The following is a 20,611-nucleotide window of genomic DNA, read 5'->3' on the forward strand; positions in this document are numbered from 1 at the left end:
ATAGGAGAAGTCAACGAGCTTTGCGCTCGGGTAGTGGCTTTGGAGAATATGGTGTAAAGATTACAAACACCAGTAGCAACACCAGCAGCATAACCAGTACCATCATCATCAACGCCAACATTACTATTACCACCTCCAACCGCAACCGCGTCGTAAACCTCAACTTTAGAATCTGTTCCACGAGCTTCAACGACACACGCCCTATAGATAACAAGGAAGACCAACAACAACAAATGATGAAGTATTAGTTCATAACTTCATCGGAGAAAATTTTTACGGTGATTATGTAATCTCTAAAATTTTAGAGATTACTTATTCTATACCTAACCAAAAATCAAATAAATAAACCAAAATTGGAGAAAACTTGACAAAGAATGGTGCGAGATTTACAAGCTAGACTTGTTTTACCAACCGCATTGATGTTATGCGAGGTGTATATAAAATAGTATTATTTTTAGTGCGAAAATACTATTAAATACGATACAATTTTACACAAGATATTTATTTATTTATAGAATGGATATACTTAAACCTTGCTACAACACTTATAGGCAGTGTACCTAATCGTACAGTAGTGTAGTTTTTAGTAAGTCCGGTTCGTTCCACAGGGAAATCTTTAAACAAAGCTCAACGCTATATTAGTTTACTTTTATAAAAATACAAATATATATATAAGTAATATTATTATTATAAAGGGGGGTTTTTACCGTTTAATGACCGGTTTGTCGATTTTAAGACTTTAGTCGCAGTTAAAACCTAATGTAAAATATAAAATAAATACAAGACTTAAATTAAAGCGTAAAGTAAATAACGATAATGAAATTGCGAATAATAAAAGTGCGATAAAATAAACTTACGATAATTAAAAAGTACGATAATTAAAAGTGCGATTAAATAACAATAAATAAAAGTGCGATAATTAGAAGTGCAATTAAATATAAAATAAAGGAAATTAAATATGAAATAAAAGAATTATGCTTATTTAAACTTCCGTAATCATGATGTTTGACGTGTTGATTTTAGTTTTATGTCCATGGGTTAATTGTCCTTTGTCCTGGATTATTTAATATGTCCGTCTGGTTTTTGTCCATAACAGTCCATCAGTCATAAATATAAAGTGCGAGTGTCCTCATCAAATTATTCTTATACCCGAAGTTAAATATTCCAACTAATTGGAGATTCGAATTGTAACAAGGTTTTAATACTTTGTTTAATGAATACACCAGGTTATCGACTGCGTGTAAACCAAGGTTTTACTACTTTGTTAACAATTACACCAATTACCCTTGAATGTAATTTCACCCCTGTTTTAATTATTCTAGTGGCTATTAATCCATTCCCGTGTCCGGTTAAATGAACGATTATTCGTACATATAAATACCCCGCCCATCGTGTCCGATCGAGTGTATATGGTAATTTATAGGGACGCCCAATTGTAAATCTTTATATTAACATTAACAAACTATCATTTAGTTAAACAAATATAAAGCCCATTAATAGCCCATAGTCTAATTTCCACAAGTGTCGTTCTTTTGTCCAAACCCCAATTATGGTACAAAGCCCAATTACCCAATTTTAGTAATTAGCCCAACATCATGATTACTTCGTTTTAAATAAGCATAATAATAACTTAGCTATGAGACATTAATGTAAAAAGGTTGAACATAACTTACAATGATTAAAAATAGCGTAGCGTTACACGGACAGAATTTCGACTTACACCCTTACAATATTCGCTAACATACCCTTATTATTAGAATTATAATTAAAATATAAATATAAATTATAAATATAAATATAAATTTTACGTATGAATGAGGAAGAAAAAAGATGATGATTTTGATCAGAATTCGGTTGGCTTTATAGGCAGTTTTCAATTTTGGGGCTCCGCGACTCGCGGTGAATTTTGCCTTCAAACTCCGCAAGTCGCGGAGTTTGAAATTCCAGCTCACATCTTGGAGTCTTTCTCTGCCGACGGTTTTTATTATATATATAATATATATATATAATTAATATAATTAATTATATATTATATTATATTTATATACATAGTTAACTTGTAATTTTTAGTCCGTTGCGTCGAGCGTTAAGAGTTGACTCTGGTCCCGGTTCCGGATTTTCGAACGTCCTTGCGTACAATTTTATATTTTGTACTTTGCGTTTTGAATCTTGTACTCTTGTAATTTCGAGATGTTTCTTATCAATAATTGGAACCTTTTTGATTGTCTTTTGTACTTTTGAGCTTTTTGGTCGTTTGCGTCTTCAATTCGTCGAATCTGTCTTTTGTCTTCACCTTTTATTATTTAAACGAATATCACTTGTAAATAGAATAAATGCAACTAAAAGCTTGTCTTTCTTGAGGAATAATGCTATGAAATATATGTTCGTTTTTAGCATTATCAAATATTCCCACACTTGAGCGTTGCTTGTCCTCAAGCAATATTGTTTCGAAATACTAGAATCACTTCTTTATTCTTCACACTTTGTACATCAGTGATTTCTATACGGCGGTATAAACAATGGTAGTAACGATATGGTTTACAGTCCCACATGACTATAAAAAATTAGATCCATTAAGGAAATTGGATCTTTATGAAAACATTTGATCTTTTGAAAATTTAATCTAGTTTTTACCCTAGATAAGTTTTCCGGGATAACCCTTTACCGGTGTTTGCAAAATATTTTTGTAGGTTTGGTGGGTTTCAGATTTGAAAATTTTAGCTCAAAACTTGCGGTTTTGTGTCACCCACTTGCTAACCTTGTATTTGGAAAGCAACACGTCCAGTTTACTTGTCCCGTATATTACCTTTCGGTAAACTACCGTCCGGTTGTTAAGGAAAGCGTTGAACAAGCAACTGTTAAGGCAATGTCCCGTGACATGCTTTTGATTATGGTCTATAACGTGTCGGACGCAATTACTATCCTTGGTAGGAGCAATAGTAAAGCTCACCCTTATAATTTTTCGGTATGGCACAAGGTCCTGTCTTTGACCACTATGCAACCACCGTTCTTACTGTTGACACCCGATTTAGTTCAGGTGACCTAATGAATTCCAGGTGAATTCCTAGGATTTTACGTTCAATGGTAATGAACGCATTAAAAATAGGGTTTTCAGAAAACAAATCGGTTTATAATTTTGATCAAAATATTTTCTCGTTCAAGCTCGAGTTTAGATATCATTGAATTCCATGAGTTTGAATTCTCAATCTTTAAGGTCAATCTCTAGGATTGAGTGATATCAGTCTTAAAAGCTGATTTTTAATCTTTAAGGAGATTATCCTTTCTGGGGATCTGATTCATTAGTCTTATCAAGCTAATTTGCACGGTGCCCCCCCATTGTACGAGATAAATCCTTTTCATGGTTAGGATAAATCTGACCACTTGGCGAACTTGTTTAATGCTGAGGTCCGTGGATTTCCTGCTGATTTTAGTGATGACTTTTCTAGATTTTTCGTCAACCTACAGCTGGTCTGGACGACAACTTCATGACCTAAATCAAGAAGCGCGTGTCTTTTTCGGAAGACTTTACTTCCTTTTAATGATGGGATTGATTCATCGTGTAGATCCATCTCTTCTTTTCTTTCATCGGGTAAAACAGTTTAGTTTAGTCCAAAGCAAAAGTATTTTCAGTTATTTGTTACAGATATATGTGACATATGTTTAAGATAACTTGGTAAATTTTCCCACACTTGGCTTTTATTTTCCTTTTTATCGTCCTCTATTCCATTTTAAATGAATTTTAACATTTTAGTTTGTTTCTTAATTTATGTCCTTTCCGAGGTAACAATAATTTCGGTGTTAAAACCTAGTTTTATCGTTCATAAATATGTATAAACATGATTTGAATTCATTTAATTGAAAATTTTGAAAAATTTTACTAGAATTGGGTAGTCAGTATATAAGACTAGGGCTGTTCTTTTTTATCAGAGAGCACTAGATTCTAATACAACTACTGCTTTACGAGTATTTTTAATGGTAACCAAGTGTATAAAGTAAAAAATGTTAAAATCCGAAAGAATTTAACCCCTTCCCACACTTAAGATCTTGCAATGCCCTCATTTGCAAGAAATCAGTAACAATTTAAATTATTGAGGGTGATTTGTGTGAAAATGATTAAATTTTTACCAAAGTTTCCAAATATATTGGCGTTTGTTTGCTGAATGATAAATGGTGCACATCATTTGTTCATTCCGTCTTGTTGTTATTTCACATATATTTTGCATCTTGTCGTCAAAATTAGTTGCTTTTGCTGAACTTAATGCCAGTCTTTGAAAATGCGTTGTTTTACCCTGTTGTGTACATAAGATAAACTGCAAACATATATACATATTTTTGAAGTTTGGTATATTACCCCACATTCAAAAATTATTAAAGTCTAAGAATAAAAGTTAGATAATTATAAAAATGATTACAATATTAACAAAAGTATTAAACATATCAATAATTAAAAATTACAAAATAAAAAAAATAATAAGTAAACTAAGGATGATATTGGTACCAATAGGGGTTCCAGGCATAACCATAAGTGCTATAGAATGCTTCGGCAGGGTCATACGTAGGATATGGTGGCTGCATCTCTATCGACCAAGGAGGGAAGATGGGTTTCGGTGTAGGAATATAGTTTCTACCTATATGTTGGCAATGAGCTATGATTTGGTTCTGATGAACTTTCCAATCTTCAAATGCTCTCTGTCTAGCATTTTCGTATTCCTGAGAAGCTATAAACCTATGCATTTCTTGCATCTCATTCCCCCCTCCTACATTACCTTGTTGCTGGTTTCTCTCCACCTGTGGATGTCTACCATGGTATCGTACTGCGGCGTTATTTCGCCTCTTCAAAACTTTCGCACCATGGTATACATTTAAACCTATAGTATCGCGGGGTTCCGGCTCTTCTAGTAATAATCCCCCCCCGACTTATATCCACACCGATATATTCACCAATCAAAGTAATAAAAATACCACCTCCTATTATGCTATGTGGTCGCATCCCCCGAACCATAGCTGATAAATAATAACCCACACAATATGGTATACTTACAGCGCTTTGTGGGTCTCGAATATACATTTGGTAAAACAAATCCTGTTCATTTACTTTTTCTTTGTTCTTACCCCTTTGTGTAATCGAATTAGCTAAAAACCTATGTATCACTCTTAATTCGGCTCTATCTATATCCAAATAAGAGTAATTTCCCCCTTTGAAACGGTGATGGCTTGTCATTTGACTCCACACACCGTGTGTATCAAAATTTTCATCTATCTTTCTACCGTTTAGTATCAATCCTCTACAATCGGCAGACGCTAATTCCTCAGGCGTATATATACGTAAAGCCTGAGCCATGTCCAGTAAAGACATGTGGCGCATCGAACCGCCTAACAAAAATCTAATAAAAGAACGATCGGTTAAACTAGCTACCCGATCATTCAACTCTATACTACATAACAATTCTTCACACCATACTTTATATACAGGTCTACGTATGGTGAATAAACATACCCAGTCATTAAAAGAAGAATTACCATATCTCTGTACAAGTAATTCCCTAATTGGCCCGGCCAATTCTACAGCTTCTAAGGGTCCCCATTCTATGACCCTCGGTACCTCAACAACCTTGGAATGAAGAGTATGCAAACCCCGTTGATATTTTGGATAATCTATCCAAAGTCTGTCAAATCTCAGGTTCGGGTGCAACTCTTCCAAGTGCATATCGGAAAAAGTCATGACTGGATGAGGTATATCCTGCTTGTAGTAGTTATCCACATCCTGTTGTTCCAAATTCTCAGCAGGAGCATTGCGGGCTTGGGATGAAGATTCACCCCTTTCATTCTGCAAAACACATCAAACACAATTTTTGTGCATCCAAATATGCATTAGTGTCAGCAAAATCATCAATCAAAATAATTACAATGACATTATCAATTTATATCAAACTTAAGCTCATTTTCACATTTTTATCAAATCTACACTTTTTCAAATAAGCATATACGAAAATTTTCGCCAAGTTCATAAGCATTCAATTCAAATAAGCATTCAATTCAAATAATATGTCAAAATAATCATTACTAGCAATTAAACAAGTCTCAAATGGCATTATCTTTCAAAAATCAAGTTCATGAATTTTAGACTTGAAAAAGTCCACTTTAATTCTCAAAATCATGTTTAGGCTCAAAGTTTGGATCATTTAACTACCTAGACATGTTACACTACTCAATTTAGCAACAATTCATGACAAAAATCGGCCATAACCTGTTTATATCAAAAAGCCCCAAATTGCTCAAGAACACAAACCCTAGATTATTCAAAATTTGAAGTTTAAGGCTTCTAATCATGTTAAACAGCATCAATCTAGGTTATACAAGCATAATACATAAACAATTTAAGCCTAATTACACTAAAAAGCATCAAAATCAAATTGGGGAAAAAATAGCTCAAGAACACCAAATTTCGAATTAAATGGTGTTTAGGTGTAGAAATTTACCGTATTTCTTGAGTAATTCTTAGATAGCATCCTTCTCAACATGATTTTAGCAAAAAATTTGGTGATTAACGGTTAAAAATTGGGATTTTTGGGGTTTTTTCTCGGGTTTTTCGGGTGCAGTTTTCGCAGGTTGTTTGAGTTGAGGAGTATGAAACTGAGCTGTTGCAGCTCTTTATTTTTTTTCTGTAATCCGACCTCTCCGCGACTCGCGGAGGTTTTGCACTTCAAACTCCGCGACTCGCGGAGTTTTTTTTTTTTTTTTTTTTTTTTTTTATAATCATTAACTTATTAAAACAATTAAGTACTTAATTTTAAAATTTTGTTTCCCTTGTTATTTAGGACGAGGTCGTTTCGGATCGATGTCCTAGTCCGTCTCTCGACAAAATTTTAAAATTTGTCTTTTTGTAGCGATTGTTTTAAAAGCTAAGATTTTTGAGTTTTTTAATATTTTTGGCATACTTTAAATCAATAAGATTAAAAATAATGATAATAAAAGTTCTCGTCCCTTCCTTGGGTAAAGCAATTTCGGTTCAAAGACCTAGTCTTCAACTTACGACGAATTTAAAAATCATATTCTTAACTTAATGAGATAAAGTAAATTTTTGTTTTTAAATTCACACAACTTAAATATAAAATTCAAAATTATTATTAAAAATTCACACCAAACTTAAAATTTGAAATGCATAAAATTAAAAATTAATATTTTAAAAATTAAAAATTTACACCAAACTTAATTTAAAAATTTATAAATTCATATTAAACTTATATTAATTTTTCAAATATTTACAATTTTAAATATATTGTTTTTACAAAGTTTACAATATTAATTTAAGATTTAAATATTAATTTTAAAAATATGGTAAAAATAAAATTAAAAATCTTTTTGTCTTTTTATCCCACTTTAATCAATCAAATATTATCAAAAATATGCGCCCCTCTTTTCGGTAAAGTAATTTCGGTTCCAAGACCTAATTTAACTCATGACGAATTTTTGAAATATTTTGGGTTGATTGTTTAAAGATATTTATACCTTAAGAATAAACGTTAAATTTCGCAGTGATGTAATAAATTTTTGAATGATATCAATAATTTCGGTCGCCAAACCTAATTTTATTCAATACCAATTTAATACTTTTTAGCGAACAAATTAGCGTTTATTATCAAAAGGTTAAAAATAAAAATAAAAATAAAAACTGTACAGACATACCTGTGAAATAGATTTCTTAGTTATATGATCTATCACATTCATAAGATAGTCGGTTTAATTGGTTTTCCATGGCTACATAGGCGTAACCTCGAGCATTCAGTGTCTTTTCTTCTAAACATATGAACGGTCCGTCTCTGCATAAAGTAACAAATTCGGTATTTGAATAGGTTTGATTATTTGAACATTTACCTCCATGTGACCATTTTCCGCATTTGTGACATCTTTCTAGGTGTCGTGCTCTTCTTTTCACTGCGGATTTTGATTTTCCTTTACCAAATTGTAACTTATTATCTTCGCATCTGGATTCTTTTCTAACTCCGTCCATTCTTTCTCTGATTACTGATACTATTTCACTCGGGAGTATGTCATTATTACGTTTAGTGATCAAAGCGTGTAGCATTAGACCATGGTTTAGTTCACAGGCAGTCTTCATTTTGTAAAAACCTAAAAAAAAATAAAAATTCAGAATGGGGGGAGAAGACTAGTTCTTTAGGGTCTGCTAGGGAAAGACCATTCGGGTTCCATTTTCGAGAACTACACGAAAACAGACAATCTAACTCTAACAGAAATACATATTATCCTTTAAAGACTTGATTCTCCCCACACTTAGTTAGCTGTGGTGTCGAAATTGTGATTAACTTCGTTGTCGACTTCCATCAGACCATGTATGTAATGTTTAACTCTGTGACCATTAACTTTAAATTCAATTCCATTTGAATTTATTAATTCTATCGTTCCGTATGGGAAAACTCTTTTGACTATGAATGGTCCAGACCATCTTGATTTCAATTTTCCAGGAAATAGCTTGAATCGTGAATTGAAAAGAAGAACTCTGTCTCCTTCTTTAAATTCTTTTGAACTTCTGATTCTTTTATCATGCCATTTCTTCGTTCTTTCTTTATAGATTAACGAATTTTCGTATGCTTCATGTCTTAATTCTTCTAATTCATTTAGTTGACTTAATCATAGACGTCCGGCTTCATGTAAATCAAGATTACATGTTTTCAAAGCCCAAAATGCTTTGTGTTCAATTTCTACTGGAAGATGACATGCTTTTCCATAAACAAGTCTAAAAGGTGTGGTTCCAATTGGAGTTTTGTAGGCTGTTCTAAAAGCCCAGAGTGCATCCTCCAATTTAATGGACCATTCCTTCGGATTTGATCCTACGGTTTTCTCTAGAATACGTTTTAAAGCTCGGTTGGTATTTTCAACTTGTCCACTTGTTTGTGGATGATATGCGGTGGAGATTTTATGAGTTACTCCATATCTTTTAAGAACTTTCTCAAGTTGATTATTACAGAAATGAGTACCCCGATCACTTATTAAAGCTTTCGGTGTTCCAAACCTTGCAAAAAGACGTTTTAAAAAGTTGACTACAACTCGTGCATCGTTAGTTGGGAGAGCTTGTGCTTCCACCCATTTAGATACATAATCAATGGCTACGAGTATATATAGATTATTATGAGATTTTGGAAATGGACCCATAAAGTCAATACCCCAAATGTCAAATACTTCACATACTTGGATGACATTTTGTGGCATTTCATCACGTTGACTTATTTTTTCGGCCCTTTGACATGCATCACAAGATTTGCAAAGAAGGTGTGCGTCTTTGTAAATTGTAGGCCAATAGAATCCAGCTTCATAAACTTTTCTTGCTGTTAGTTGAGGCCCATAATGCCCTCCTGTTGGTCCTGTGTGACAATGGTTTAAAATTTTACTAGCTTCATCTCCAAATACACATCGGCGTATTATTCCATCGGGACAACTTTTAAACAGATGTGGATTTTCCCAGAAATAGTGTTTTATATCACTGAAGAATTTCTTTCGTCTTTGGTACGATAATCCTTTTTCAAGGAATCCACAAACTAAGTAGTTTGCATAGTCTGCAAACCATGGGATTTCTTTATAATCTATCTTCAATAGATATTCATCAGGAAAGTTGTCTTGTATGGCCAATTCATTCAGAACTTCTAATTCGGGATTTTCAAGACGAGAAAGATGATCAGCGGCGAGATTTTCTGCTCCTCTTTTATCTCGGATTTCAATATCAAACTCTTGTAAGAGTAAGATCCAACGGATTAATCTTGGTTTAGCATCTTGTTTTGAAAATAGGTATCTAAGAGCAGAATGGTCGGTATAGACCACCGTTTTTGCTAGAACGAGATATGATCGAAATTTATCAAAAGCAAAGACAATAGCAAGGAGTTCTTTTTTAGTAGTTGTATAGTTTGTTTGTGCTCCTTGTAACGTCTTACTAGCATAATATATAGGTTGAAATCGTTTTTCAATCATTTGTCCTAAAACGGCTCCCATTGCAAAATCACTTGCATCGCACATTAGTTCAAATGGTAGATTCCAATTTGGTGTTATCATGATCGGTGCATTAGTGAGTTTTTCTTTAAGAATATTAAAAGATTTGATACACTCATCTGAAAAGATGAATGGAGCATCCTTTTCTAGGAGTTTATTCATAGGAGTGGCAATTTTAGAAAAATCTTTTATGAAACGTCGGTAAAAACCGGCATGCCCTAGAAAACTCCTAACTCCTCTAACATTGGTGGGATGTGGAAGTTTAGCAATTACATCTACTTTAGCTCTATCCACTTCAATTCCTTCTTTTGAAATTTTATGTCCAAGAACGATGCCTTCTTTAACCATGAAATGGCATTTCTCCCAATTAAGTACTAGATTTGATTTTTCGCATCTAATTAGCATTCGTTCCAGATTAACTAGACATGATTTAAATGTATCACCGAAGACTGAAAAGTCATCCATGAAAACTTCCATGCATTCTTCTATCATGTCATGAAAAATCGCCATCATACACCTTTGAAAGGTTGCAGGGGCGTTACAAAGTCCAAATGGCATGCGTTTGTAAGCAAAAGTACCATAAGGGCACGTGAATGTGGTTTTCTCTTAGTCCTCGGGTGCTATTGGAATTTGAAAATATCCAGAAAATCCATCTAGAAAATAATAGTAACTATTTCCGGCTAATCTTTCCAACATTTGATCTATGAAAGGTAAGGGAAAGTGATCTTTTCTGGTGGCGTCATTTAATTTTCTATAATCAATACACACACGCCATCCTGTTACAGTTCTAGTAGGAATAAGCTCATTTTTCTCATTTGTAATGACAGTCATGCCACCCTTCTTAGGCACGCATTGAACTGGGCTTACCCATGGACTATCAGAGATTGGATAAATTAAACCTGCATCTAGCAGTTTAATAATCTCTTTCTTAACTACATCTTGCATATTAGGATTTAGTCTTCGTTGGCGTTGCACATACGTTTTATGACCTTCTTCCATAAGGATTTTATGTGTGCAATACGAAGGACTTATTCCTTTAATATCATGAATCTTCCATGCAATGGCTGGTTTATGAGCTTTCAACACAGAAATGAGTTATGATTTCTCATTTTCAGTAAGAGAAGACGATATTATTACAGGTAATTCAGATTCTCCATGTAAATAAGCGTATTCCAAATGGTTTGGAAGTGGCTTTAACTCTAATTTCGGAGGTTCTTCTATCGATGATTTATATCGATATCTGTCTTCTTCTTTTAGCATTTGAATTTCTTCTGTTGTTGGTTCATATCCATTAGCTATAAGTGTAGCTAACATTTCCGCTTCATCAATTGGTTCATTACCTTCTCCTAAAGAACATTCTCCTGTTCCTTGTAATTCTGGAAATTCTTCTAATAATTCTGCATGTGCATCTATAGTTTGAATATAATAACATGTATCATCTGCAGATTGTGGTTGTTGCATTGCTCTATCAACTGAAAAGGTAACACTCTCATCCTCTATACTTAGGGTCAGTTTCTTACCGAACACGTCTATCATTGCTTTAGCCGTGTTTAAGAATGGTCTTCCTAATATGAGAGGAACTTGAGAATCTTCTTCCATGTCCAAAACAACAAAATCTACTGGAAATACTAAAGTACCAACTTTAACTAGCATGTCCTCCATTATCCCTCTAGGATATTTTATTGATCTATCGGCTAGTTGTATGCTTATTCTGGTTGGTTTCAATTCTCCAAGGTCTAGTTTAGCTTATAGTGAATACGGCATTAGATTTATACTAGCACCTAAGTCTGCCAATGCTTCTATTGAACTAAGACTACCCAGAAAACATGGAATTGTGAAACTTGCTGGATCAGATAATTTTTCTGGTATCTTATTCAACAGCACTGCTGAACAATTAGCATTCATAGTAACAGCCGAGAGTTCTTCCATTTTCTTTCTATTTGAGATTAGATCTTTCAAGAATTTAGCATATCTTGGCATTCCTGAAATCACATCAATGAAAGGAAGATTTACATTTATCTGTTTAAACATATCCAAGAATTTGGATTGCTCGGCTTCAAGTTTTTCTTTCTTCATTTTACTCGGGTAAGGAAGTGGTGGTTGGTATGGTTTAACATAAGGTTTATCCTTAACTGTGTTATTTTCATTAACCTTTTCAACTACCGGTTCTTTTTCCTTATCTTGATCAGGTTGTGGTTCTTGTGGAGTAGGAATAGTTTCATCAGAAGTTACAGGTATTTCAGGTGGTTTAAGTGTTGTACCACTTCTTGTGGTAATAGCTTTAGCTATTTCATTCCGGGGGTTAGCGTTTGTATCACTAGGTAGACTTCCCGGTTTTCTTTCACCTATTAACCTTGCTAGGTTACTTACTTCTTGTTCCAGATTTTGAATAGAAGCTTGTTGATTTCTAAATGCTTGAGCATTTTGTTCATTGGTTTGTTTCTGAGATGTGAAAAACTGCGTTTGAGTTTCAACTAGCTTCGTCATCATATCTTCTAAATTTGGCTTTTTATCATCGGTTTGTTGTGGTGGTTTGTTTTGAAAATTAGGTCTTTGCTGATTGTAAGTATTATTGGATACTTGTTGATTGCTAGGACCTTGTTGGTTGTTGTATGGAATATTTCGGTTATAATTCTGGTTCTGATTGTAAATCGGTCTTGGCGGTTGATAATTATTCTGATAATTATTTCCAGGCCTTTGGTTTATGTATGAAATATTTTCTCTTTGTTCCATTGTTAATTCAATACTGAGACAATCTTTTGTCAAATGTGGTCCTCCACACTGCTCACAACTAATTCGTATTGAGTGAATATCTTTAGTCATCTTTTCCATTCGTCTCTCTACAGCATCTATCTTTGCGGAAATGGAATCTAAGTCATGACTAGAATCGGCTCTAGCTGCTTTAGATGATCTAATGATATCTTTTTCTTGGTGCCACTCATGTGAGTGGGAAGCAGTGATATCAATAATTTTGTAAGCATCAGTTTCGGTTTTCTTCATAATAGAACCACCAGCTGCTATATCTATGTCTTTCCTTGTAGTGATGTCGCATCCTTGGTAGAATATTTGTACTATTTGACAGGTGTCTAAACCATGTTGCGGACATCCTCTTAACAACTTTCCATATCTTGTCCACGCCTCATATAGAGTTTCATTCGGTTTCTGTGTAAACGTAACAATTTCTGCTTGAAGTCTTACGGCTTTAGATGCAGGAAAGAATTGTTTAAGAAATTTGTCAACTAAAACATCCCATGTATCAATCGCCCCTTCAGGTAACGATTCCAACCAATCTTTGGCTTCTCCCTTTAAAGTCCAGGGAAATAACATGAGATATATCTGTTCATCCTCCACTTCTCGGATTTTAAATAGTGTGCAGATCCTATTAAAGGTACGTAGATGTTCATTTGGATCTTCCTTCGGCGCACCACTAAATTGGCATTGATTAGTCACCATGTGTAGAATTTGTCCTTTGATTTCATAATCTGGCGCATTAATGTCTGGATGAGTAATTGCGTGACCTTGGCCAGTGCGTTTAGCTCTCATTCGGTCTTCCATACTTAAAGGTTCCAGATTCTCCATAATTGAATTTGTTGAATCGGTATCACTAGATGATTCTGATTTAATGGTTCGTTCCTCAACAATCTCTGTTTGAATGATTGGTGGTTCCGGAGGAAAGTTTAATGGTTCAGGATCTATGAACCGTTCCTGAATATTCTCTGGATTCTCAATTGTGAGGTTGGGTTCAAAAAATGGATTATCGGAAATTTGAACTGAAGTACTTGGTTGACTGGATGACGATTCTAAAGAAAAATCAACGGCGGTTATATTTGCTAAATGTCTTGATCTAGTTACAGGTGGTGAACGTACAAAAGGTGGTGAACGTCTTGCTCGGTGCATTCACTGAATATCCTATTAGTTTTAAAAAGGAAAGAAAAATTATAATAAGTTATCCAATTAATAGACTTTTCTGATTTTGCCCACGTTTCAAATAGCCAAAAGATGCAGCAGAGGGGCAGGATTCGTTTGGTCTCAATATAATTGAGGACTGTTTGGCTCCAATAACCCGGTCCACGTACAAATCCAACTATTACTACGAACCAGAAAATTTTGATGTCTATTAATTTAACCACTTAAAATAAATTTTCGTAATTTTAAGAAATTTAGATAAGAAGTAGAAAAAATTCTAAGTCCTAAAAACTAGAATGGCGAGAAATAAGAGAGAAAAAGAGTTCGTCGCAAAAGGTCGAAAAAGAAAAAATGGTTGAAAAATAAAAGGTGACGGAAAAATAAAAGAAACTTATAAAAACTTAAAAATACTTAACTAACCTAACCTTATTACTACAACTAACTTAAAATTATAATCGCAAATTGAAATTACTAATTGGAATGACAATTGGTACATAGTAAAAGTCGTCTAAAAATATTAAAGCTTACAGGAAAAACTAAATTCCAAATGGAAATAACTTAAAAAGAAACTAAAACTTAAAATGGCGTCGCAAAATTCTAAAGCACCTAAATCTTAGTCTAAAGAAAAAGCACTTAAGGAATTCTACGGCAAAGCCTAAAAATCTAGGAGTAAAAATAACTATAGCAAAAACTAAGTTTAAAATTAAATATGAGCTAAAAATATAAAAGTTATGCTACAACGATTAAAAAGGGACAAAATATAAAAATATACAAAAAGTTGTAAAAAGTATAATTTTTATAAAAATATTATTTTTATATTATTTATTTAATAAAACTACTAATTTTATAATTTAATTAAACTTATTTAAACTAAAATATTAATTAAATAAAACTTAAATTAAAATAAAACTTAATTATAATATTAATTAGGGTTAATAATAATAATAATAATTAATAATCCGTAATAAATGCTGAATTAGGGCTTCTGTCCGTGTGTCAGGTACCCTCCGCGAGTCGCGGTATTTAATGATTCAAACCCCGCGAGTCGCGGGGTTTCAAATTTCAGCTGACAGGTTTCAAATTCGACGCGTTTTTTCTTTATTTATTTATTTTTATTTTCTGTTTTCTATTTTTATATAAATAAAAGATATTAAAATAAAACTTATATTTTTATAAACTAAACTAAAAATAAAGAAACTTATAAAACTTAAATATTTAACAAAATCTTAAAAATACTTATATTTTTGTTTTTCTTTTTATATTTTTGAATAATTAAAATGTATTTTTACAAAAGCGAATTTTAATAAAAGTTAACTAAAATTTTTTTTTTTTTTTTTTATATTAGCGTTGCGCTTCCGGCTTTTAAGATAATCCCCGGCAGCGGCGCCAAAAATACTTGATGTTATGCGAGGTGTATATAAAATAGTATTATTTTTAGTGCGAAAATACTATTAAATACGATACAATTTTACACAAGATATTTATTTATTTATAGAATGGATATACTTAAACCTTGCTACAACACTTATAGGCAGTGTACCTAATCGTACAGTAGTGTTGTTTTTAGTAAGTCCGGTTCGTTCCACAGGGAAATCTTTAAACAAAGCTCAACGCTATATTAGTTTACTTTTATAAAAATACAAATATATATATAAGTAATATTATTATTATAAAGGGGGGTTTTTACCGTTTAATGACCGGTTTGTCGATTTTAAGACTTTAGTCGCAGTTAAAACCTAATGTAAAATATAAAATAAATACAAGACTTAAATTAAAGCGTAAAGTAAATAACGATAATGAAATTGCGAATAATAAAAGTGCGATAAAATAAACTTACGATAATTAAAAAGTACGATAATTAAAAGTGCGATTAAATAACAATAAATAAAAGTGCGATAATTAGAAGTGCAATTAAATATAAAATAAAGGAAATTAAATATGAAATAAAAGAATTATGCTTATTTAAACTTCCGTAATCATGATGTTTGACGTGTTGATTTTAGTTTTATGCCCATGGGTTAATTGTCCTTTGTCCTGGATTATTTAATATGTCCGTCTGGTTTTTGTCCATAACAGTCCATCAGTCATAAATATAAAGTGCGAGTGTCCTCATCAAATTATTCTTATACCCGAAGTTAAATATTCCAACTAATTGGGGATTCGAATTGTAACAAGGTTTTAATACTTTGTTTAATGAATACACCAGGTTATCGACTGCGTGTAAACCAAGGTTTTACTACTTTGTTAACAATTACACCAATTACCCTTGAATGTAATTTCACCCCTGTTTTAATTATTCTAGTGGCTATTAATCCATTCCCGTGTCCGGTTAAATGAACGATTATTCGTACATATAAATACCCCGCCCATCGTGTCCGATCGAGTGTATATGGTAATTTATAGGGACGCCCAATTGTAAATCTTTATATTAACATTAACAAACTATCATTTAGTTAAACAAATATAAAGCCCATTAATAGCCCATAGTCTAATTTCCACAAGTGTCGTTCTTTTGTCCAAACCCCAATTATGGTACAAAGCCCAATTACCCAATTTTAGTAATTAGCCCAATATCATGATTACTTCGTTTTAAATAAGCATAATAATAACTTAGCTATGAGACATTAATGTAAAAAGGTTGAACATAACTTACAATGATTAAAAATAGCGTAGCGTTACACGGACAAAATTTCGACTTACACCCTTACAATATTCGCTAACATACCCTTATTATTAGAATTATAATTAAAATTAAAATATAAATTATAAATATAAATATAAATTTTACGTATGAATGAGGAAGAAAAAAGATGATGATTTTGATCAGAATTCGGTTGGCTTTATAGGCAGTTTTCAATTTTGGGGCTCCGCGACTCGCGGTGAATTTTGCCTTCAAACTCCGCAAGTCGCGGAGTTTGAAATTCCAGCTCACATCTTGGAGTCTTTCTCTGCCGACGGCTTTTATTATATATATAATATATATATAATTAATATAATTAATTATATATTATATTATATTTATATACATAGTTAACTTGTAATTTTTAGTCCGTTGCGTCGAGCGTTAAGAGTTGACTCTGGTCCCGGTTCCGGATTTTCGAACGTCCTTGCGTACAATTTTATATTTTGTACTTTGCGTTTTGAATCTTGTACTCTTGTAATTTCGAGACGTTTCTTATCAATAATTGGAACCTTTTTGATTGTCTTTTGTACTTTTGAGCTTTTTGGTCGTTTGCGTCTTCAATTCGTCGAATCTGTCTTTTGTCTTCACCTTTTATTATTTAAACGAATATCACTTGTAAATAGAACAAATGCAACTAAAAGCTTGTCTTTCTTGAGGAATAATGCTATGAAATATATGTTCGTTTTTAGCATTATCACGCATCAACAGTACCGTAGCATCACCAGAACAGTCAGTGCCATCAGCATCGTCAAAATCAGCAGCACCTATAACATCACAAACTCCGTCAGTTCAAGAATCACTGTGAACATCATTACAAATCAACAACAAGTATGTCATATCAATGAGTTATGAAGTATTAACTCATTTCCACTAAAGGATTTATATGTATATCTTATATATATAAATTTTTAAACCATAATAAAACTTTCCGTACTAAGCTATTATGTGTGAATCCTAACTACTCGGTTAATTCATATTACTAATATGCTATGATGTACATCCTTCCTTAACAACTTAACCATCGTTAACTACGATCTCTGTTTCAATTTAATGAATTTCATTTCATAATAAATCAAGTGTATTATTTAAATATAGGTTTGATTTTAAACTTTCATCATCGATGTACTCGAAACTTTTTAGATAACATCATTCGTACTTTGCGAAGTTCACAAGAATTCCACGAACACCAACATCAACATCATGCATAAAAAAATAATGAAGTATTGATTCATAATTTCAATTTCATTGAAGAAATACTTCGTAAAAGTTATGTAATTTCTAAAGTTTTAGGAATTATTCAATTCTAGTTTCAACCGTAAATCAAATGAGTTTAATTTAATATTAACTCATTAAATCTATGTTACATCTAAAGAAAATATGAACATATATATTTTCATAAAAGACTGTAACAAAAATTCTGTTGTACAAAATATTAATTGTGAAATTTTTTTTTTAACCGGTAGGTAATACCCAAGAGATATATAAATTCACAATTAATATGTTACATTCTTCGAATCTGATTCAGCAAATCATTCATTATACTCCCTACTTTCATAATAATATACATTCTTTTATAGAAATCGAGACAATCATACTCATTCAATTTCAATTACATATTCTGATTTTCAAATCGCAAAACTCAATTCGAGATATAACCAAAAATCATCACTCTTAGATCCTTACATCTTTCAAAGCTATACTTTGACTTCAAAACTGTGTTAGAACATCATATGTATATTATAAATTGTGTTCAAACCCTCCGAAGTTTTCGAAGACACTTCAAACAATGAACAATCGATATGATGATCCAACCACATGTTACCCACAGTTATGTACCTGAAAAGCTCTCGAAACCAAAGTCATAGTTCGACACGTATTCATGTCAGACCCTTTGGCATTTATTAGCTAAAATGACTTTTCAATTCCTTTCCAAAGTAATCAGTTTTCTCACATGTCCAGCAAGACAACTTCGACTTCTCAGTCGAAACAGCCTTATTATAACCTTGATATATACGTTGCCCTTTCGCCATCGTTATCGGGGAACCGTTTATGTTCCACCCCATTAGCAAGAAACTTACCAATAACTTCGCTGATCTTGATTTTCAGGAAAATCGTTATATTCATTGGAACCCTATCTTATACTCATCCACATCTTGTAACAAGAATTGTCATTCCGATTACTGAGAATCGGCAATCAGTACTTTGAAATCTCGCAGCATGTCTACACCAACAGTTATATGTGTACATATAACATCTATCTCCTGGATTTATATACTGCAAATGTGAAGTTTCTGAAAAACACCTTAAACTACGAACTAGTTCTCGAAATTTTGAAAAATGCTGGTGAAGCAGCGAAAATTGTAAACGACCTTAACAGTTAAAAGTTTGATGATAAAGAATAGTGTGCTGGCAAAGCTCAGAAAAAGAGAAGGTTTGGAACTAGAAAACGGATTGAGCAAAGTATGAAAGAGGCTGTGGATAAATCACAAAGACTAAACCTGCCTTCAAAGAATCCAAATGATTCAGTATCTACTGAAGTCATTAACGAATACCTTACTCCTGACTTTAAACCCACGCGGACAATATTTTTCATCATCCTCCGATATTAAAAATTCTAAGATATCATCGTATCTTTCATTATAAATATCCTCCATATTTCTGAAGATATTTTCATAATTATTCTTATCCGAAATCATTTACCTTTTCGCACTATCTGTATTACCTCATAAAAGAAACTATTTTAGTTTCTAAATCCTGAAACCTTCGAGTGCAAAATATGAATATTTTTGAAGTAATGTTGGGAACTGAAGCATGAGTTAGTATAATATAATGACACTTGATCAACGTGATTATATTACAGTAAGTCATGATGCGTTTCTAAATGGAACATGATGATTCACAGATCATAACGTCATCATGTGCTATGTTACACGACTCTTGTATTCTCTTTAACCTCTAAAAATGTCAAGAAAATATTGCTTGATGATTCGGTCTTTCCAGGGTATTCTGGTAATTTGACAAATCAAGATCGTGCCATTTCAATTCTTTTCTTAGAACATTAACTATGTTCATTTTGAAATCTATATCTACGAATTCTGGATTGTTATTCGCTTGACTTGAAGTTGGGAAGAGGAGACAAAAGTATGGAACTCTTGAATATAAAAGAAAATATAAAGTTCAACAACAACACGTAAATTACAAACCGTGTATATCAATACGTATTGCAACGTAAAGGCACGGGAGAATTAACAACACTATAACCCCAAGGTTATAGTAGAAATAAATATAATCTTCCGGTGGTAGATGAAAAAGAAGAATGACAGAGATAAACGTTAAGAGTATATCCTGGATCAGTACTGGATGAAGCATACTGATGAATACTTTAAAATATGAGTTGAGAGAGAAAGAATGGAAGGTGTAAGTTGTAAGGAAATGAAGGGAGGTGGATTTATAGTAAAAGATCCGACAGAGCAATCAAAATAGATGATCGCATTTAAAGCGATTTCTAATTTACTTGATTATCAAAGAATCAAATCTCATTATGAAGATTTTCCTCCAAATCTCTTGAACATGGAAATCAATCCTATCTACGTCAAAAGATATGACGAATCTATACTTACTCATTTCACCCTTTGGTAATGACTTCACTCGTACTCTTCATATAATCAAATTGTTTTATCCATATCACTCAATGATGATAAAACTCTATTTATCAACTCATAATTGTCATAATAACATTCTCATTGTTAGCCATGACGACCTCTATAAAATTTCGGGGATGAAATTTCTTTAACGGGTAGGTACTGTGATGACCCGAAAATTTCCGAACAAATTTAAACTTGATCTTTATATGTTTCCGACACGATAAGCAAAGTTTGTAATGTTGAAATCTCAAAAACTTTGAATTATGTTCATATGACCAATTATCCTTCGACTGTTCTCGACGATTCATGAACCATTAAATGAATATGATTATATATGTATATGTGTATAGATATTATAACTTAAGAATATTAACAAAGT

The sequence above is a fragment of the Rutidosis leptorrhynchoides genome, chromosome 2 (assembly GCF_046630445.1).
Source record: "Rutidosis leptorrhynchoides isolate AG116_Rl617_1_P2 chromosome 2, CSIRO_AGI_Rlap_v1, whole genome shotgun sequence".
Lineage (NCBI taxonomy): Eukaryota > Viridiplantae > Streptophyta > Magnoliopsida > Asterales > Asteraceae > Rutidosis > Rutidosis leptorrhynchoides.